The 21780-nt window shown below is 43.7% G+C and overlaps 1 protein-coding gene and 2 long non-coding RNA genes across 7 annotated transcripts in view; 1 reads left to right on the top strand and 2 right to left on the bottom strand.

Annotated features, from left to right (window-relative positions):
- The window catches only part of LOC309610184, a 281821-nt gene that overhangs the window by 32662 nt on the left and 227379 nt on the right, over positions 1–21780 (bottom strand). The window lies entirely within an intron of this gene.
- Positions 1–21780, top strand: part of PACSIN2 (protein kinase C and casein kinase substrate in neurons 2) — a 136538-nt gene that overhangs the window by 31049 nt on the left and 83709 nt on the right. Inside the window, exon 1 of one of the 5 annotated variants that reach the window (XM_082352643.1) lies at positions 16069–16182. The exons of 3 other annotated variants lie outside the window; for them this stretch is intronic. The gene's annotated coding sequence lies outside the window, so the exon portion shown is untranslated. Of the gene's footprint in view, positions 1–16068; positions 16183–21780 lie in introns of those variants that run through there. One more of the 5 variants, XM_082352641.1, reaches the window with a different exon arrangement.
- Positions 1911–16044, bottom strand: LOC309610178. Its single transcript, XR_014233764.1, has 3 exons — positions 15921–16044; positions 8638–14798; positions 1911–8597 (listed from the first exon to the last, which is right to left on the bottom strand). It is a non-coding gene; the product is annotated as an uncharacterized lncRNA (long non-coding RNA).

Here is a 21780-nt window from a genome sequence, read left to right as displayed (position 1 = left end):
CAGAAATACCAGAACTCAGCAGCGAGCACGTTAAGTGGCCATTTAATTAAACTCTAGGCATGACGGGGAGGCCTGCATGCAGCACTCTTCCCTCACATCTATGAATCCCCAGATGATCCTGTGGACTTGGCACGCTTGTGGGGAGAGGGGCCAGAGGAGCCGCTGTGGCAGTGTCTGTCCAGCCTGAGCTGGCCCTGGGTTTCTCTTCTGTCTGGAGAACATGACCACCTGTCCCTAAGGCCTACCCTTCCCATTGCACCGTGGGTGTGGCTTCTGCCCTCACCCTGCAGGAACCAGGAATAAATCCCTGGGGTCAAGGGGGGAAGAGGATTGCAAAAAGTAACAAGCCACCTCTAAATGGCCAGGGGAGCAGTTTTGTTGTAGTAGTAGGAGCACTGGGAACCAAGTATGACATCTAGGGCACCGAGGGTCAGCAGCAGGTGGCTTAGCCTCGCAGGTGCACATGGTTCTGTTTTCTCTCTGCAAGGAATTAGCCCAGTCGTAATTTCTAACCTTCCCCTTCCTCTTCCGCATGCAAAATAAGTGGACCAATGTTCTCAACGTGAGAGAAGGAGGGAAGGCCTGAATGATCTGAACCCTGGAGGGGTACAGGTCAGATTAGACCTTCCAGACTGGCCTGGAAAGCCTGGGTGGGAGGGGCGGGTCTCAGCATTGGTCTGATTTTGGCCTGGCATTTGTTGAACACCTGTGTTTTTTTCCTTGGGTCTTTCTTGTAGCACTTTTCTTTTTTGCCTCTAGTTTAGAAATGCTTTATTAGCTTAAAATTTATGTAAACAATCGGTGATGGATATGTAAGTTTCGAAGCATAATTATAAAAACCTCAAAACCAGCCTCCCAGCTTGAAACCATTGTGCACCACAGGGAGGCTCTTGGTTGGGGCTTCCTGCCAGGGGCAGAGGTATTCCAGGATATTTGATCATTCTCTTGCTTTTTTAAAACAGAGAACACTTACACACATATATATGTGTCTATAAATAATATATTCAGTTTTTATGAGCTGTATCAAAAGGGAATCAAGTAATCTGCGAATTTCATTTTTACTACTGAATAATATTCCACCGTGTATATTGTATTAGGGTTCTCCAGAGAAAGAGAAGCGATAGGATCTATATATGTACAGAAAGAGATTTATTTTGAGGAATTGGCTCACGTGATTATGGAGACTAGCAAACTCAACTCAGCACAGGCTCGAGCCCAGGAGAGCCGGTAGTGCAGTTCCAGTTCCCTGCAAAGGCTGGCAGCCTAGGGACCCGGGAGAGTTGATGGTGCAAATGAAGACTGCAGGCTGACAGGTGGAGAATTCCCTCTTACTTGGGGAGGGTTGGCTTTTTGGTTCTATCCAGGCCTTCAAGTGATTGGATTGGGGCTCGCCAACATTTTGGAGGGCAATCTATTTTACCAATTAAAATGTTAATCTTATCAGAAAACACCCTTGCAGAAACACCCAGAATAATGTTTGATGAAATATCTGGGTATTTCGTGACACGTAAACTTAACCGTCACATGCATAGACCACAATTTATCATCCTCCTGTCAGCAGGTATTGCGTTGCTTCCATTTTTTTTGACCAGTAGGAGTACTGTGGTTATGAACCTTCTTTGTACAGGTCTCCTGGCGCACTCATTTCTCTAAGGTTTATATAGGAGTAGACTTGCGGCCTCTGGGGTCGAGTGTGCTCAGCATTTGTAACAGGTCCGGAGGATATGGTGCGCGCAGCAGATGCCGCGCTAGCCGGGGGACGTGCTGACTTTCCCTGACTGTGTTCCAGGCTTTGGCACAGACTCCGCAAAGGTCAGCTTCTTCCGTAGAGCAGACACGCTTGCTCCACCTGGCTACCTTGTGTTGGTCTGGGATGGAGAGAGAAAGAAAAGGGGTGGGAGGGGCTGGTCTTTTTACAGTCGAGGAAACTGAGACTCAGAGTGAAATCACTTTGTGAGGCCACAGCCGGTAGGTTGTGAGCTGGGATTTGTTCTAGGCTTCGAGTTGAGGTGCACTTCTATTCCGGAGTCTTGGCATTCACACCTGAGCTGTACATGCCCAAGGGCGAAGCTGCCATTTCTCTCATGGATTTTTTTTTTTTTTTTCCTTCTTTTGGTATATGCTGTGCCCCTAGGTACTAAGCCCTGTCCTAGGTGCCAAGGAAACGAGGGCAGTGAGACAGGATGGGGAAGGGAGGAGGGGGGGACAGGCACAGGCCTAAGATTGGATGGAGTACAACAACCTGCTTCCACAGCAGCTCAGAGAGGGGAACACTCATCCCACCGGCTATCTGGGGAAGGGGACCACGCCTGGCACTGGTGCGGGGCTTGTCAAACCTGCTGGAGCCACAGGCGTGTGGCCTGAGAGCTTTCCCATGAACTGTGCAAAACTGACAAATGTGTAAAGAGTCCAAGGCGTATTTGGAAAGTTTCTAGTTTAAGAAAACATTAAAAAAATGAATGGGGGAAGCATATGTAGCCTTTTTCTTAATGTGACGTTAAAGGGTGAAGTCTCAGTGGAGGGCTGTTGAGCAGTGACAGTCTTGGCCAGATTCCTAGTTGCATACTTCAGGGCACTGGGGGAGTTTTGACTTGCATTTTGTAAGACGCTCTTCAATTACTGGATAAGCAGAAATAATGAAGTTGCTGAGGAGGGATTGCCTCATCGATGAGAAACATGGCAGATTGTGTTCATTTTCAAATTGTTATGGAGAACAAGTACAACTTTTTTAGATTGTCATCTTATTTTAAGATTATTTTAAAAACATCAGTGCTGGTTTCCTCTCTTTGTCTTTCAGTAATTTTGTTGCAGGGCATTTTGGGCAGGAATATTTCATATAAGTTCTTATTTGGGCTGACATTCAAGCGCAAGACACGTTTGCTTCTGCGCTAAGGCAGACATCCGGCTGCTCTGCCACGGGTGTTTACTTTTGCATTGCTCCCAGCCACAAAAGTCATCTTAAATCTGCTTCAGAATGAATGAAATCCCCACATGCTGTTCTTAGTTTGAAAATCCAGTCTGTACTTTCATTCCTAGAATTGTGTCCTGTTTCAAATGGAGGATGGTGCTGTTATAAAGAAGCACGTACAAAGCTATGTAGAAGCACGAGTGAGCGCTCGTAGGCTCGGTTGTTCCACGCGTGGTCTCCAGGTCAGAGAGACTGAAGGTAGGGTGCTGCCGCTGCTGCTGCGTCCAGCCCCTCCCTTGTTCAGGGCTGCAGCTTCAGGTCTCCTGGTGTACAGTTCTGATCACAGGTCATCTTTGCTCTAGATAAACTACTATTTTTTTTAAAATGAATTATTATGTAGTGGCTTGTAATACCGCCTCCTTTTATTGCTTTCAGCTTAGTGGTAACCTGCAGCCCCTCAGAGATTGCTGAGTGAATGAAGAGAGGTGCTGGTGCTGTGAGGGTGGGCTCGGGGGGAGAGGACTGGGGGGAGGCTGGGGGCAGCTTAGGGTGGTACAAGGAGACTGGGTTGGCGCCTGACCAGCACTGCTCTGGGTGGGGCGGGAGACCAGGCAGGGGCAGCCTCAAGGTTAGGAAGTCACTTCTGGCTGTCAGCCCAGTTCATTATCACAGTCACAGGTTCCCCAGTGGTGTGCTGCCACCAATCACCTGGTGTGGCCGAGGGCCCTGCCTTCATTTCAAGGTGCTTACTTTCTTTGAGACTTCTTAACAAATTGCTTTGTTTCTTTAGGTTTCATCTTCCCAGGCTGAATTTTGAAATGAAAACTACATTGTCACTGACTCCTTCTTGTGAGGGATATGATGAATATTCATTAGCCAGTTAAATTTTTTATATTATTATTTTTGTAATAAACTTTATTTTGGAAAAAATTTTAGATATACAGTAAAGTTGCAAAGATAAAACAGAGATTCTTCACGTACCTTTCACCCAGTTTTCCCTAATGTTAACTTAACCTAAACATGACACATTTGTCAGAATTAAGAAATTAACATCGGACAGTGTTATTAAATAAACTACAGGCTTTACTTGGATTTCACTAGTTTCCCTAGTGAGGTTCTCGGTCTGTTCCAGGATCCAGTCCAGGATATCACACTGCATTTAGTCCTCATGGCTCCTTAGTCTCCTCCATCTGTGACACTTTCTGTCTTTCCTTATTTTTCATGACCTTGACAGTTTTGAAGAGTGCTAGTCAGATATTTTGTGGAATGGCCCTCAGTATGGGTTTGCCTGGTGTTTTTCACATTGTTAGACTGGCCTGATGAGTTTGGGTGAAGAATATGCAGAGGTGAAGTGCTGTCCTCATTGTATCGTATCAGGGAGTACAGTGACGTCAGCATGGCTTATCACTGCAGAGGTTCACCTTGCAGGCTTAGTATTTTTATTCCTTGATTTTATACATGTTTTATGTGGCTCTGGTTCCCCACTGGGTTGCTAGTCCTTTCAGGCCAAGGCCCCTGCTCTTCTTGCTTTGTGCCTCTTCCCAGCATGAGGATGCGTGCTGTGGACCTGCAGGGTCAAGTAAAGATGTATTTGAGTTGCATGCTTCTGTGAGCATTTAACAATTTTCATAATCATAGGTGGAACAAGATTGGCCATGTGTTGATAATTGTTGACACTAGGGGTCATTGTTCTAGTCTCTCTTTTTTATATGTTTAACATTTTTGATAAAAAATAAAGAGAAAGGGCTGCCCTGGTGGCGCAGTGGTTAAGAATCTGCCTGCCAACGCAGGGGACATGGGTTCGAGCCCTGGTCCGGGAAGATCCCACATGCCATGGAGCAACTAAGCCCGTGTGCCACAACTACTGAGCCTGCGCTCTGGAGCCCACAAGCCACAACTACTGAGCCCACGTGCCACAACTACTGAAGCCTGCGTGCCTAGAGCCCGTGCTCCACAACAAAGAGAAGCCACCCCAATGAGAAGCCTGTGCACCGCAATGAAGAGTAGCCCTGGCTCACTGCAACTAGGGAAAGCCCGCATGCAGCAACAAAGACCCAACGCAGCCAAAATAAATAAATAAATAGATCTAAAAAAAAGAGAGAGAAAAACATTTCCAATCTACAGCTATAATGAATCCCAGGTTGTTTTTGATAGTGTAGGTGTTATGATGTTGATTGTTGCCAGAGTTGTTCAGGCTGTTACTCATCTTAAATGTATTTGTTTCCTCTTCAAGGCCCGGATAGGAAGAAAAACTTGCATCTAAACCAATGTTAAGTGGTACTGCTAATAACTATGTAATAATATTTCTTAACATCTTTGAAGAAGAAAAATCATTAGTGTGCCATCAGACAATAATTCCAATTAAAATGAGGTTACAAATTACTTGGAATATATTTATGGAATAGAAAGAAAATCTTGACTGTTGTCACTAATTTACTGTAAAGAACATTTGAATCTAATGAATTTGGATGCGGCCTATTTCTTATATGTGCAGCAATTTGACCTTACAAATTGTGAGTCTGGTCTTTCAGTGAATGTAGTAGAGAAATACTGATTCCATTTAAAGATCCTAGCCCCTCCTCCTGAACCCCAAGACACTTTCTAAGAGGTGGGGGATTGTGAGTGGATTGTGAAGGGTATACTGAGGGAACAAGCACAAAGTGACCCAGGATCTGGATAAACTTGCTGTCTTTGTGCTCCCTCAGTTAACCTGCAAACACAGTCACCGAGTTATGAGTTGTAAAAGTGAACATTGTCATGATGTATAATAAGCACACTTGGTGGTGTCACACTTTAAGAAGATGTTGGCTCTGGAAGTTAGTACTAACTTGTGACTGTTTATACAGTTACCCCCAGCCCTACTCCCGGTGTGTAGGTTTGTCTCTTCTTACCTGTTTCAGGCCTTTATGACAGCTTTGTGTGTGTATGTTAATTGAATGCGTTTGGTGGTCACCAGTCATGTGAGCTGTCAGAGGCACTGTCCCCTCTTAGGGAAGGGGCGGTCTGGCTGTTGAGAGCCTAAGTCTCGTCCTTGCCTGTGTGTGGATGGCGCTAGGGATGGGGCCTTTCACTTGGTTCTCTTCATCCAGCAAACTGAGACTTGATTATATACCAGATTGTCTCCCTTAGACCTGCCTCTGCATGGAATTAATTCATGTGATGTGGAGGTTTTAAAGAACTTCCACACTGTGGATGAGATTTCTGGCTTGAGGCTGGGGCCAGCACCTGCTGCTTTTCAGCGCAGCTGGAGAGTCTTAACTCTTCCTGGAACTTGTGTTTCTTTACAGAAATGGTTTGTAAAATCTCAGACTTTATGGAATAAATTTTGTGGAGTGCTCAGGAATCCCGTCCCTCCTCTTTCCCCCAAGAAATATTGCACAGTTGGTGAAGCCAGCTGCAGGAGGTGACATGCCCTGCAGGCAGGGGTTTGCCCGTGACCTCGCTGTATCTGTCGGTTTACAGAGGACTTCTGCGAGTTGTGGTCCTGAACCCCCTCTCAGTAGTGGGGATCTGGACAGCCCTTTTGAACCCAGCCTTGGCATCGTCTCTCTGGTTTTAAAAACTCCTAAAGGAACTCATTTATTTTTTCATTATAAAATCAGTACATGTACTTTGTAAAGTACAAATATAGGTTTTCAAAAGAGAAAATCACTGTCAATACCTAGATGTACACTTCTCCAGATTGTTAAAGTCACACACACAAATGTGATTTTTAAAAACAAACGGGGGTGCTCGCTTCGGCAGCACATATACTAAAATTGGAATGATACAGAGAAGATTAGCATGGCCCCTGTGCAAGGATGACACGCAAATTCGTGAAGCGTTCCATATTTTTTCAAATCTGTTATTATGTGCTTCATCCCCTTTGCCTGTCAAATGCTGGACATTTTCAATAGCATCTCTGCCTATAAGATATCAGTGAGATTAATCAGTTTTTCTGTTTGATATTTTATCAAATTAGGGCTAACTTTTTGGTATGATTAAAGGATAGCAACTTTAAAAACAAAACAAAGCAAAACAAATGGGGTCATAATATTTAAACTGTTTTGTAACCTGTCCGTCTTTAGCTTAGTTTCACACATGGGAGATACATGTCCCTCATCTTAGGGTGGGTCACCTGTCACAAATGCAAAGTGACCACTGCCAGGCTGAGTGGCTTGCTCTCTCCCTGTGACTCCCGCCAGGTGCTCAGCCCGGTCAGCCTCTTGGCAGGGTTCCCTCACTTTATCTTCCTTCATGAGACCTTCTGAACCAGCCTCTCCGTATCCATACTCCATTCCTGTGGTCATTGTGAGTTCGTTTCCATTTGGATTGTTATGGCATTGATTCATTGATTTTCCGACATTTACTGATTGCCTACTCTCTGAATTTCCTGGGGGTTAACCTTATGCTGCTGCTGCCTGAGTATGTGCCTTCTGTGTTTCAGCCCTACTCTTGGAGAGGCCCCTTTGACCCTTCCCTGACTTTAGTTGTGACCAGCATCCTCTGGAGCGTCCAGTTCTGTCATCAGGAGGTGATCTCCATGGCTACCATTGAAAAACACACTACGTGTACCTTATCTCATTCGGTCTCCCCAAGCCCTGAGGTGGTTATTGAGGCCGTCTTCATGTTACAGGTAGAGGCACAGGAAGCTTACAGACTGGCCAAGATCCTGCATCTGCTCACCTCTGCCCACACTCAGTGCTGCTTTTCTCACGCAGAAGTCTGTGGATGGCCCTGTAGGGGACCTGCCTCCAATGGTTACCTGGCCTGTGTCCTCACACGGCAGGATCGTGACCCGTGCCAGAGTATGACTGGGAACATTGTGTTAAAAGACTGTTTCGTATAGTAGACTTCCATTTTAAATGGTGAAAGTAGAAGAAAAACGTAAAGTTTGTAAAACAAGATACACTTCTAAGTTTGTATTATATTTATAGTCATATTTCAGACTGAGAATGGAAGCTTTTAGAGGTTAGAGACCATGTCTTTTAAGTTGACTTTCTATAACACTCAACAGTGCCTGCGAGCTTTAGACTCATTCATTTATTAAACACTTAATGTATTCTTATTACATGCCAAATTGAAGTACAGGATTGAAAATCTTGAATAAGAGTTCAAATGTTTCCAGTTTCTTGGCACATGGGGTTCTTGATCTTTTCCATCTTTCCCATCTTATCCCTAGCACAGGTCCAAAATGGGGAAGGAGAAAGGAGAAGGTAATGGTAGCATTCTGGAGTGCTTGGGATCACGTTCATTTATTTACATATTTATACCTCTCCTGGTTTCACAAAGGATTTGAGTTGGTTGTTTGGGACTATCAAAAATAAATAAATAAGTAAAAGGTGGCTTCCTTTGCTATCCCCAAAGCAACAGCAATAAAATAGATGTTTAGTATCTGATAAGGACCTCAGAGGTCACCTAGAACGCTCCTACTCAGTGTTTGTGGGGCCCAGGACAGGCTCCGCTGTCAGAGGGAACCAAGTGTAGCAGTTCTGCCCATGCACAGCCACTGCCCCGTCGGCCGTAATTTCCTCATCTGAAAAATAGGGACAGTACTCCCACCTTGTAGGGCTATCATGAAGTGTAGAATCATTGTATGTAAAGATCCTGGCAAATTTATATAAAATGTCATAAAACAGTCCCTAATTTTATCCTCTGTTTGCAGGGTTTCCAAACACAAGTTTATGATGGTATTTTTACTGCTGTGCCGCTAAAATATCAACAGTATAATCATTGTTTAAGCTAAAGACACTTAGTTTGAGGCTTTTCGTTTATTCTGAAGTTGTATGGACCCACATTTTAGTGTTAAAATACCTTTTAAAAATTATTATTAAAATGCCTTTGAAATGGAATAATGCTAAGTGCTAGGTTTTCTCTTTTCTTAACGTCCTTAGTGGACAGAATAAAGTTGGCAGCCTTAAGTTGGGTGATTCTACCTGTTGACCGAAAAAAAATGCACAACCTAAAAGTTGAGAGTTATGTTTTATTTGGTGGACATTCTGAGAACTTCACGCTTGGGACACAGCTTCTCAGATAACGCTGAGAAACTGTTCCAAAGAGGCTCAGTGGGGAGCCAGGATATATGGAGTTTTTGTAACAAAAGACCAGGTAGTCGGAACATCAAAGGGTTACTGTTAATAAAAGAAAACCAGATATCTCAAGTTAAGGAATTTAGCACTTTTCTATGTGTGGGAAGATGCAAGAGTCTGGGCTCACTGAAATCATTCCTTTGATATGCACCTCAGCTACATGGGGCCAGCATCCTGTGCTTTCTCATCCTGAGTCTCCTCGGGGTGCATCATCGGGGTTGGCTGAGGCAATTGACTGCTAGATGGTGGGCATCTTGTTTCTATCCTGAGTTCCTTCAGGGCTCACCGTCGGGCCGCTGTAATGTGGTGGCTTGATGGCTGTAACATCCTTTGTTTACTGATATGGCAGGCAATATTTTAGTTCACATGCCCTTAATGAAAGGCACTGGTCAGTGAAGTTGGAGCTTTCATATGGTGCCCTGCCCTCTCCCCTGGGGAAGAGGAAGCCATAGCCAGAGGTGCAGAGTGACACAACCCCTTCTTACCTGACTCAGCTCAGAGTCCCCTCTCCTGGGGAGTCTTCCCACATCTCTTCCCAGCCTCCCACCCCCAAACCCCCTTCACTCCTGCCTAGGTCTGTTACGTAGCACTTGTCACACTGTGTGGTCCTCTGGGGGCTTGTCTGTCTACCCTGCTGAACTCTAAGCTGCTTAAGGAAAAGTGTGGTGAATTATTTAGCTTGTGACTTACAGAGTCTAGCAGAGAGAGCGTACATGTAAATAAATGAGGGGGGAAATGACACCAATAAGCCCCTAATAAAACATTAGCACAGCATATCTTTAACTCTATTCCTGAAAATACGCCAAAACTCACCACAAACTCTGCTCACCACTCTTTTTTTGAATTCAGACCTTCTTCTTTGGGTGTGTTGCCCAAAGAAGGCTCGAGCTGTTCCCGGGACTGGGGGGCAGCGGCAGGAGCTGTATGACATCCTAACCACTGAGATGTTGTGTTAGAATTCCAGGTGTTGCTTCTCATGCTGGCATTTTATAAAATGCATAAGGAAAGAAATTAACGTGTTTTTTTCTATCACATTGGTGCTTTGAAGTTTTTCTTAATTGGGCTTTCTGCTTTAATTAGCCTGGCTTCATATTTTCTTTCTCTTTTTTTTTTTTTTTTTTTTTAAGCTTTGAGCAAGTGTCAGAGAAGCAAAGAAGCTTATATAAAATGTTTTAACCTTTTTTTTATTTTAACTTTGCCAAAGATAGAACTGGTACTTAGCTTGTCCTGGCAACTTCTTTGATAGAGAGTGATAGAAATTTGGCTTTGTTTATTCCTTTTTATGTACATTATGTGAGAAGAGTAAAGGTAAGATGGCTCTGTTTATGTCTTGGCTCATGAAAAATATGAAAGGCTAACCAGTAAGATTCGAACATAGCCACTACCCTCTCCCCAACCAAAAAACAAAAACAACAAAAAGATCAGAATGTTTTTACATAACCCATTTATGAACATGGTAGGTTTCTAGAATTTAAGATTTACTTATCAATTAAAAAAAAAAGGAAAAGCTAATACCTGTAATTATCGTTCTTAGATTTTACTTATTTACTGACTGTCAACTATTGAAACTTGTCACTGAGAGCTGCCATTTCTAAGTTGCTGACTGGCATTATCAAATTTTACTGCAGTGATGATGGAGAGAACTGAGCTAATCTGGTTAGAAAGTGGACCATTCGGGCTCATCAGAATCATTTGTGTGTGTTAGAGGATCAATTATTCTAAGAATTGAGACCTAATAAAATATACTTAGTGCTAACATTACACAGAACTTATTTCATTTGGCCTTTGAACCAGAGGACCTTGAAGTTCAATTCCTGGTGAATGTCAGTCGCTGTTGTACCGCTGATGCAGATGCTGGGAGCAGGAGAAAGTTCTGTTTTTCAAGTTCTGCAGAGGGCTCCTTTCCTCCTCTTTTTCTTTCTTCTTCTTCTCTCCTGTCCTGTCTGCTCCCCCTCCTCCCCTCCCTTTTCTCTTTACTGAGATATTAATTAACATACAACTGAATGCCCTCATTTAGAGGCTTTGACAAATAGATACGCCTGTGTAGCCACTGTCCTAATCAAGACATAGAACATTTCCATCATTTCAAAAAGTTCCTTGTGCCCCCGTGCAGTCAGCCCCCCTGTCCCCAGCCCCAGGCATACATTGATCTGTCACCCTAGGTGAGTTTTGCCTGGTTTAGAATTTCATGTAAATATGAGACACCCGGTGTGTATCTTTTGCATCTGGCTTCTTTTGCTCACCATGATGTTTCTGTGTTTCCCTCATGTTACTTCTGTCAGTGGCTCATTCCTTTTAAGCGCCAAGTAGTTTTCCACTGCGTGTCGATGATGCTGCCCACGGTTGTTTTTTGATGTCCTGTATGGAGAAGTGTGGCAGAGAAATCAGGGCTCTGCAGGAGTATACGCATAGTCTGTTTGTAATACCCTCTTCCCCCAGCTTTCCTCAGCACTTGAGGAAGGCTGAGAGGAAGAGCAAATAAACAAACCGAGATTTTAGGGGTGTCACCTTTTCATCAGAGCCTTGAGTCTTGTTAGTCCTTAAGTGGTTTGGCTTCTCAGAGCAACACTATTCTGGTGACCCTTAGCTTGTGGCAGCCGATATGATCTTGGTGTTTGTCTATCTGGAGATGGGGGGATGGGCATTCCGAATGGTTTAAAGTCTTGTGACTAGAGAGGCTCTTCTAGGGCTTTTGCATGACTTGTGCCATCCCTGCTGGCGCTGGGCCGCTTGGCTCTGCATTTAGGGCTTGCTAAGTTCCGAGACATGTGAACCGTGGAGCACATGTAGCATGGGGCCGCCAGGCACCCCCGCCTCCCACCCCAGCCTCTGCCTCTGAGTCGTCTGGCTCTTGTCCGGCTCTGTTCTGGCTCAGCTGTTAGCTTTAGCCCAGTTGGGAGGAATAAAGCACAGAACTGCAATTTGCACTGTTTTATTAACAACCCAATTACTGGGTGCCCATAACCTCTTTAAGAATCACCTTGTGGGACTTCCCTGGCGGTCCAGGGGTTGGGACTCTGCACTTCCACTGCAGGGAGCACGGGTTCGGTCCCTGGTTGGGGAACTAAGATCCCTGTGGTGTGGCCAAAAAACAAACAAACAAAAAAACACAGAAAGAGTCACCTTGTAAGAGGCAGTGGTTGCTTAGAGCTGGGGGAAGGCATGGTGGGGTAGGGAGAGGGGCGATTGCTAAAGAGTACAGGGTTTCTTTTTGAGATGATGAAAATGTCCTAAAATTGGGGTGATGTTTGCCATATCTGTGAATATACTAAAAACCATTGAATTGTACACTTTAAATGGCTGAGTTGTATGGTATGTGAATTATACCTCAATAAAGCTATTTTTTTTTAAAGTGTAGTATTAGAGCAAGGACAGACCAATAGAGGAATGGGGGGAAATTGACATCATAGAGATTTTACGCTTTCCCCATATGACATGACCTGTTGCTAAATATCCTAGTTTGCTTCACAGCTCTAGTTCCATGGGGGGCATAAGAGTGTGGCAGAAAGAGGATGGGCTTTGAAGTATCAGGTGAACCTGAGTTTGAATCCCCATTCTGCCATTATTAGCTGGGTGACCTTGGGCAGGTCACTTAACTTCTCTGTGCTGGTTTCCCTTCTGTAAAAGGGGACTAGTAGTACCTATCTTATGGGATCTTTTAAAAGAGCTCGGTAGAGGCAGCCATTTTCACCACGTGACAGTCATATAACAAAGGTATCAGGTAGAAGAGGTAGCGTGGTCAGACGCTGTCCTGATGTCTGTGAGTTCTGCTAGGTTAACCGCTGTTCACTTGAATCCCCCTGCTGTTGTGCATTGGTAACGATGGCTGAGGTAATGGATGACCCTGGCAGTCTTTAGCTAATTTGCTGGACTCTCTGCTTCTGAATTTTTTTTCTGCCTTAATCCACATGGTTTGAGTAGGTTGGTGGCAAGCTCTTGGAGAGCCCACTTGTGTCCCCTGCTTTGTGAAGCCTTCCCACCCTGGGTCACTGCTCCCTTCACGCTGTTCCCTCAACCCTTGGGGCACGTTGGTTCTAGCATTTATCAGCTCGTGCCATTTTAATTTATTTACACTTCTGCCGTGACCATAAACTGTGAGCAATGCAGGGAAGGGACCTTGGCTTTTCAGTCATGGGGCCCCGAGGCCCTAAGCACTGTGCCTGGCACTAATGTTTGTTGAATGAATGCCCAATGGTTTCAAGTCTGGTGACAAACCAGTTTGGAACTGGAAATACCAGTTTAGGCCCCACATGCTAGAAGTTAGCAGGTGGGTTTCCCTGGAGCAGTGTTTCTGTCCCAGCACCACCTCCAGGGGCTGCACCCCTGCCCCAGGATGGGAGAGCTGCCAGAGGGCCAGGAGAGCTTGCCTCCTGCCAGGCACCCACTGGTGAGATGTGGCTGAAGTTATGAGGAGGGAGAAAGTGCCCTGGCCATGCTGGAAAGCTGGTCTCGCTACTTCATAGTCCTACTGCTATCTGCGTTCTTAATTCAGTTCATATATAATTTTTATTAAGCAGCAGCTGTATCCAAGACCCAGTTCTGATTCTTTAGGGAAGCCAAGATGGAGAGGCAGTGTGGTGTAGTGGTTAACAGCTGGGCTTTGGAGGCTGACTGCATGGGGTTCATTCCTGGCCCTCGCCATGAACCAGCTCCAGGACACAGGGCAAGTAATATAACTTCTCTGTGCCTCAGTTATCTCACCTGGAAAATGGAGGAGGTAACAGTACTTACCCTCATAGGGTTATTTTCATGATTGACCATAAATAAAGTAAGCACTATATAAATGTTTATTGAGCAGCCTTTGTTTGTTGGATTTTAAAAAAAATAAAGAGCATGAGGCTCTTAAACCTTGCTGTGATTGTCCCTCCCATAACCAGGAGCGCTAAGTGGGGCTCTGGGGCAAAGAAGAGTTTTCTGTCATGCTAGCTGATAGCAAGGAGAGGTAGACAATCAGCTTGCTTTGCTAGAACAACTCAGGTGTGTATTCCTTCTTAGTGGAAGAAAATACCCCCAGACAAAGGCTTTGGTGACCATATTTTTATGCTGCTTAAGCTTAGTTAAACAACGTACTCTGAAAGAGAACTGCCATGCCATTGGTTTTAGAAAGCCTGTCTTGGTACTCAACAAGCCTTTTGACTTGTTGCTCAACCTTTTCCAGCCTTAATGTCCACCACAGGACAAAATGACCTTTAGGGCCATTAGACCTTCAGTTCCTGATCCTGTCTGTCCCGCAGCAAACCCTGGGATGAAGTGGCCAGCCTCCCTGCAGAACAGAGGATGCTGCTGTGGCGTGTGCACCTCTGTAAGGGTGTAACTGACTTAACTAGGCTGGCGGCAGAGTACGGTGAAGTCTGTGTTGGGTTGACTTCGTGGGGAGAATGAGGGGAAAGTGGTATCATAATTTTCTGAGTAGTGTGAATGATAATCACATGTCAAATAATTGAGGCTTTTGTTGATATGGTCTTTGCTTTATTGGTGTTTTTCCATTAAGGAATTTCTAAACCGAGATTTTTTTTTTTTTTAAAGAATCAATTTTATTTATTTATTTTTGATTGCGTTGGGTCTTCGTTGCTGTGCGCAGGCTTTCTCTAGTTGCAGTGAGCGGGGGCTCCTCTTTGTTGCGGTGCGTGGGCTTCTCGTTGCGGTGCGCGGGCTTCTCATTGCGGTGGCTTCTCTTGTTGCGGAGCACAAGCTCTAGGCGCACGGGCTCAGTAGTTGTGGCTCGCGGGCTCTAGAGCACAGGCTCAGTAGTTGTGGCACACGGGCTTAGTTGCTCTGCGGCATGTGGGATCTCCTCTGACCAGGGATGGAACCTCTGTCCTCTGCAATAGAAGCGCGGAGTCTTAACCACTGGGCCACCAGGAAAGCCCCTTAAAACACTTTTTATTCAGGTATAAATATATGTACATAAAAGTGTGCATATTATACGTGTGTATACCAATGAATTTTCAAAAATACACCATACCCATAACAGCTCAAAAAACAGAACACTGCTCAGAAGCATTCCTGGTGACCCCTTCCTGCTCTGTCCCTCTCTGCCTGTCCCTGTCCTGGCCTCGCTTGGCACAGAGTTGTGCCTTCTCTTTATCTGATGGGAATTATACAGTATGTTCTTGTGGGCACATACATTTGAAAATGAGGAGGTAGGGGGATTTCCCTGGAGGCTCAGTGGTTAAGACTCCGTGCTCCCAATGCAGGGGCCCCAGGTTCGATCCCTGGCCGGGGAACTGGATCCCACATGCATGCTGCAGCTAGGGGTTCGCATGCCACAACTAAGGAGCCCACGAGCCGCAACTAAAAGGAGCCCACCCACTACAACTAAGACCTGGCGCAAATAAATAAATAAATATTTTAAAAAAAGGAAACCCCTCAACACTTAAAAAATAAATAAATAAAATGAGGAGATAGGATCTCTTCCTCCTCACCTAAAGTTATATTATTCTTTTTTTCCTTCACTTTCAGTTCTTTGTAAAACTCTAGGAAGTAAGGTGTTTTTGTGTTGATTTTTACTTCCAGGGAATCACACTTGCATATTTGAGTGCCCTAGGTCCTAGGAGGCAGTCACACTGCTGAGACCAGGGTCCCCTGCCTGTGTCCAGCATGAGCCTGCGTCAGGCTTCCCCTGCATCTCCCACTGTCAAGCTGCTTTGCCTTGTGTGTGGAGTCACAGAGAGAAGCTGAGTTTTACACGTAGGGGCAATGGAAGGTTATCCCATGCAAGTAAACCCCTGTCACATTAACTCCTGGCTCCTTAGAGACAGAGCATGTCTTTTTTTCCTCCTAAGTGGGAGGATCCCAAATACAAGAAGAGACTCTAAGACCATCATATACAGTGTAAGTTAGTTTATATATAAGTTGATTTTGGGGGGTGATTTGACTTTCGTTCTCAGTCCTTTTCTCTCTGATTTTCCATGGAATACTGAGATTTCTGTTTGGCTACTTACTGAAAAGAAAGCTCTTCTGTGATGGTCCCAGCAGGCTTGCAGCGGCGGTCTGAGAACCTGGTGCCTGTAGGGTGAATGCAGCAGTGTAGGGGAATGGCCTTATCTCGGCTGCAAGGAGTCGGCAGCCAACAGGAAATGATGAAATGTGCTGGGAGAATTCTGCTGGGAGCCGAGGTCAGACATACCAGCAGGGACGGAAGGAGGCAGGTACGGAAGCTGATCTGCCAAGTTAGGCAGTTGAAGCCGCCTTTGACAGGAAAACGTGAGTGTGCTGTTTAGAACATGCATTTCCTTTAAGGGAGACCTTCTGAAAGTAAAATTTTCATTGATTGTTTTTTTCCCTCCAGAGTGATTGATTTAACAGAACTCTTACCTTTTAAGCACACCTAGTTTTAGAGCTTCTTGATAGAAATGTTCACTCAGTTCAATATCAACTGAACAGTGTGGAGTGTTTTATCCAAAATGCTTTGAGAAAATGTTAGAGTACGTGTTTGATTTTCTTGGTGAATTCATCTTGACCTAAACAAATGAAGGACTATGCTTTATAATTTCTACTCTGGTTTTAGAACATATGTGCATGCTTCATTTCAAAATAGAGGGAATAAATTAAAAACTTAGGCATGTTTTAGACTAGTTTGCATACCTCTGGCTGTATTTTTTTCTTACTGTGTAGCTAAATGAATTACTTGAGTTAACAGTTAATAGAGGGTTGGTTTCTTTTCCCCCTACTGTCAGGCATTACGTTTATTACATGCTGCAACTTCCTTTCTTAACAGCCACAGCTAATCTACAAACTCACAACTGGGACTTGTGATAGAAAATGAACAAATTAGCTTTTCCAGTTAACTGTAATTGCTGTTTCATGACCGGCTCTTCCAGAATCCCAGAATTAGCATGCGGCTTGCTCCAAGGCCCCCCTCTGTCTTCCTCCTCAGTCAGTTCTTATTTTTCTTCTCATCTGGACCCTGTGCTCTCGTCCCCATCTGACTGCTATCACTGGACACTTTATTTTCATTTTTATTGGATAGCAAAATGGAAAACTTTTATTGTTTCAATAGCTGAGCAGCTTTACATACATATTTGTTTCTTATCTTGAAGTCGTACTCTGGAATTGAAAAATTTTGGCTCCCTCTCCCTTTCCTTTGTTTATGCAGTACTGTAATTCTAATTAGAAGATTTTTTTAAAAAATCCCGATATGTGAGTGATTCATCACTATTTATTGGCTTACCTATTGCTGTGAACGTTAGAAAGGCAGTGTCCTCTTTCTGTTCTCCAGAAAGCGCCATGCTGGTACAGTCTGTGCCACACACACAAGCATATTTTCTTGTTAGGTCATTACCTAGTGTGATGTATGTATTTCTAACACTTTTAAGGTTGCATATTTCCTATTTTCTAGACCTTAATCAGGTTTCCTATTTTCAGACGTTAATCAGGTTTCACCCTTGCTCATATAATTTAGAACAGGGGTCCCCAGCCCCGGGGCCGTGGACCGGTACCGGTACCAGTCTGTGGCCTGTTTGGAACCGGGCTGCACAGCAGGAGGTGAGCGGCAAGAGAGCGAAGCTTCATCTGCTCCCCCGTCACTGGAGTCTCTGCCTGAACCTTCCCCCTCCCCTGCCTGTGGAAGGATTGTCTTCCACGAGACTGGTCCCTGGTGCCAAAAAGGTTGGGGACCGTTGATTTAGAATATCTCAACTTCCTTCTTTCTTCATATATAAGATATCTTACCTAATTCTAGGTGAACTTTAATGCTGCATTTATGAAAATGATAAACAGGTATCCTAGCTTCAATCTGAAGCATGTCTTATAGGTCTGAGATTTATGCCAGTAGTAAAAATAAGCCTCCCCCCACTTTTGTACATTGTTAGTATTCTGTTTTGCTCAGCCATATAATTCTATTATTTAGGAGGTGGCATAATTAAAAAGGTGGGAACATGATCTTCAGAGTTGTAATGGCTCTTGGAGTCGTTATAGTCAGGCCCATTCATTTAAAAAAAATTTTTTTTTAAATTTTTATTTAATTAATTTATTTATTTGGCCACGCCGTGCAGCATGTGGGAATCTTAGTTCCCTGACCAGGGTTCAAACCTACGCCCCCTGCAGTGGAAGCGTGGAGTCCTTTTTTTTTTTTTTTTTAAACATCTTTATTGGAGTATAATTCTTTACAATGCTGTGTTAGTTTCTGCTGTATAACAAAATGAATCAGCTATACATATATATATATCCCCATATCTCCTCCCTCTTGCGTCTCCCTCCCACCCTCCCTATCCCACCCCTCTAGGTGGTCACAAAGCACTGAGCTGATCTCCCTGTGCTATGCAACTGCTTCCCACTAGCTATCTCTTTTACATTTGGTAGTGTATATATGTCCATGCCACTCTCTCACTTCGTCCCAGCTTACCCTTCCCCCTCTGCGTGTCCTCAAGTCCATTCTCTACGTCTGCATCTTTATTCCTGTCCTGCCCCTAGGTTCTTCAGAACCACTTTTTTAAGCGTGGAGTCTTAACCACTGGACGGCCAGGGAAGTCCCCCTTCATCTTTTTTTTTTTTAAACAAAGGAATTAAGACTGAGAGGTGAAATGCCTTGCTGACTTGTCCAAGGTCACATGGCTTGTTGGTGGCTGAGTGAGTCTGGAACCCAGTTCTCCTGACTTCTGGGCCACTGGCTTTTCCTTTATCTGCTTTCTCCACATATTATCTCAAGATTAATAGGACTTGGCCAAGACTGGCTTTTTTCTTCTTATGAGTCCATTTTCATTTGTTTCATTTTCAAATACTCAGCTTTTATTCAAGAATTTCCCTAAGTGAGCACCATTCGGCACAGGTGTGCAATGAATTACCTCAAGCACAAATTAATTACCTGTCAAGCACAATGAGCATTGACATTTCTCCCTTTGTGAGAGATTTTTCTTAAAAACAAAGAATTCTCTATTTTATAAAGGTTTTCTTGTTTCTCCCCTAAACTAGGTCTTACTCAATTGTTACTGTTATAAGAAAACCTCATTATATGATTATCTGCTAGATGAGAAATCCATACTTAATAAAATCATAACTAATAAAAAAATAGACGAAAGTACTTTATTCTTCTTTGAAAAGAGGATTCTTCAGATTGTGAAAGGAAAACCCTGAACTCTGTGGGAGCATTTTGGCTCCTAGGAAGGAATACTGACAACTCTATCTTGCTAACTCTCAGTCTGGACTGACAGGGTTTTGGAATAGGATAGACTTTAAAATAATACATTATAAGTAAATAAAAGGGGTAGTGATTTAATTTATAAAAATGAAATTTATCTACAACCTTCCAGAAACATTTAAAAATAGTCTCTCCTAAAAATTGAATTTGAATCCTCTGAAATTCAAGTATGGGAATTAGATGCAAATAGAGGCATGCTGAGAACAGTGAGTGACTGTTCTTAGACCTTGATGTGGCTCCCACTCTGTCCAAAGTCACCTTAAAATGCCTTGGAGAGGTTCATAGAATAGCACTTATTTGTATTTTCTGAAGTACTTAGAGTATATGTTGTGGAAAATTTCTGAAACAAATATACTACAGGAAAATAGGCATTTTTATAAATATTTTAATTGTACTTGAAATTGTGGTCAATAACTTTATACCTATTTTAATTTATAAAACCTGGGAATGAAGTAGGATACATGAGCAATGTTTTTTTTGTTTTGTTTTGTTTTTTTAATGCTGACTGTGGACATGCATTCTTGCCCTCTTTGCCTGGAGAGGAGCAATGCTTTTGTGCACTAGGTTGGGACTGTGTCTTCCCTCCTGGTATTCTGGTACCGCTTTTTGTCATTGTCCTTGAAGAAGCTGCTTTCAGTTGGTGAGCCAGATGACTACATCGGGGGTTAAAGAAAGGGTGGGGAGGCTGCTTCAGGGACTGGCTTAGTTCACTTCTCCCGTAATTTAGTTACCTTTGTTCCCCAATCAGCATTTTATATGTCCTGCTGTATTTTCAGTACATATTAACTATAGAATATTTTAACTGGCTTCCTTTTCTTAATACATATCGGGTTGGCCTTAATAAATATATAATTATATATATGTATATATAAACATAATTAATATATAATAGTCCTAGTCAGTAATAAGTAATATTTGACATTCCTCCTTGCCCCTAGCTTCTGTCCACATTAGTGTAAATTCTGATTGTGCCTGTGAGATTTAAATATGTGAAGGGGGATGTGGTGCTGGCTTTGCTGCAGGCTGAGGAGGACTTTAAAGGCAGCCCCTGAGGCTGCTCTTGGCCCAGAAGTCTCTGAGAGTGTGAGGTTGGGGTTGTCTGGGTCTTCTTCACTTCCGTCTCTGCTCGAGGCATCTCTGCACGCCAGCTTCTAGCGGTGGCCTTAGAACCACCGCTAAGGCTTTGAAGAAACTTCTCCTAGTAGCCCAAGTAGATCCCAGGCTCCAGAGGCAGGTAAAGAGGACTGTGTGTGTGCTGGGGGTCAGGGTGGGGGTGAATAGTAACAATGGAAAACATGGGCCATTAATTTGAATGAGTGAGTGAACGAATGAAAGGGTTGCAATGGTCTCCTTCCCACAGAGATTGAAGGCGTTATAGTTGTGTTTCACTGGGCTGGTCTAAATGCATTTGCATCTCACAGTTCTGCCTTGATGTCAAGTGGCAGACTAGGTGTCTATTTAATGTCTCCAACAGCCCGGGGAATCTGGCCTCAATTTTTTTTCTAATTAGACTGTCATACGTGAATCATAAGACATGAATCTCTACGTGGACTCGCAAAGCACGATGTTCTGTCTTTTGGAAAACTTAAAGAATCTAACACAAAGTGTTCTGAATTTGAAATGTGTGATGATGGCCATCACAATAGTACGGGATTTAAAATTTCTTTATGTTAATGGGAAGCCTGTGCTACGAATTTCATACCCAGTCTTGTTTCTCATTGCAATTTGTTCTGCAGTGGAGTCCTTGAGGGAGATCAGGGAGAATGATTTTGCTGGAGACTGCTACTTGACAAGATGTTACTGATGGAACTAACAGGGCTAAAATGTTGAACTTACCAATTTGGAATTTTCTTTGATTCTCAAGTTCCTAACATGTATTGGTAGTGCTCGTTTAGCAAAATAAATGAAGCACAGGGCAATATGGAGACAATGAAGTGATCTTTTTATGGTTCTTTTCTGGTATGAGGTGACACATAAAGAAAAAATAGCACAGGGCACTTATGACCAAGTATCTGTTGACTTGGAAAACAGAAACATTTTGTTAACTTACCACCTCTGAGGGTGTTCAGCTCAGGTTCACTTATTTGTGAGATCCGAGCCTTATTGTGCTGGAAGAATGTTACACAACAAGACTACGAGGCCATGCGGAGAAGTGTCAGGACCATTTTTTGAGGAGAAATCGTTACATATTTAATGTTGACTTCTAAGGCATTAATTTATCTTAGGCACATCCAGTAGACTTCTGAGGTTGAAGAGTTTGAATTTGGGATGGGTAGAGGTTGTCGTAATGATGAAAAGTCATAGTGTGAGACTTATGTAAACTGTGCTTGTTCCATCACCTGACTACTTTCATTAAAAGCTATGCAGGCACTTGAGTGAGCCCTGTGCTTATTTCTGACCATCCATTAGGTCACTACCTGGAGGGACAGTCCACCTCAATGCTGGCTGGCTGGATCACTTGCTTCGTTCACTTGTGCGGGCACGCATGCATTCAACTTACCCACTTGGTGGAGTTTCTTGTGCACTCAGTTTGTGTCAGGCATGATGCTAGTAGGCCCTGGGATCCATGATGGTTAAGACTGAGTTCTTGCCCCTGAGAAGCCCACGGTCCAGACGGATAAAGAGACTTCTAAACTCCAGAGTGATACGTCTTCTTACAGTGCTAC

The sequence above is a fragment of the Balaenoptera borealis genome (assembly GCF_965194805.1).
Source record: "Balaenoptera borealis genome assembly, chromosome: 13".
Classification (NCBI taxonomy): domain Eukaryota; kingdom Metazoa; phylum Chordata; class Mammalia; order Artiodactyla; family Balaenopteridae; genus Balaenoptera; species Balaenoptera borealis.
The sequence above is the reverse complement of the archived record's forward strand: the minus strand, read 5'-3'. Positions and strand labels throughout refer to the sequence as shown.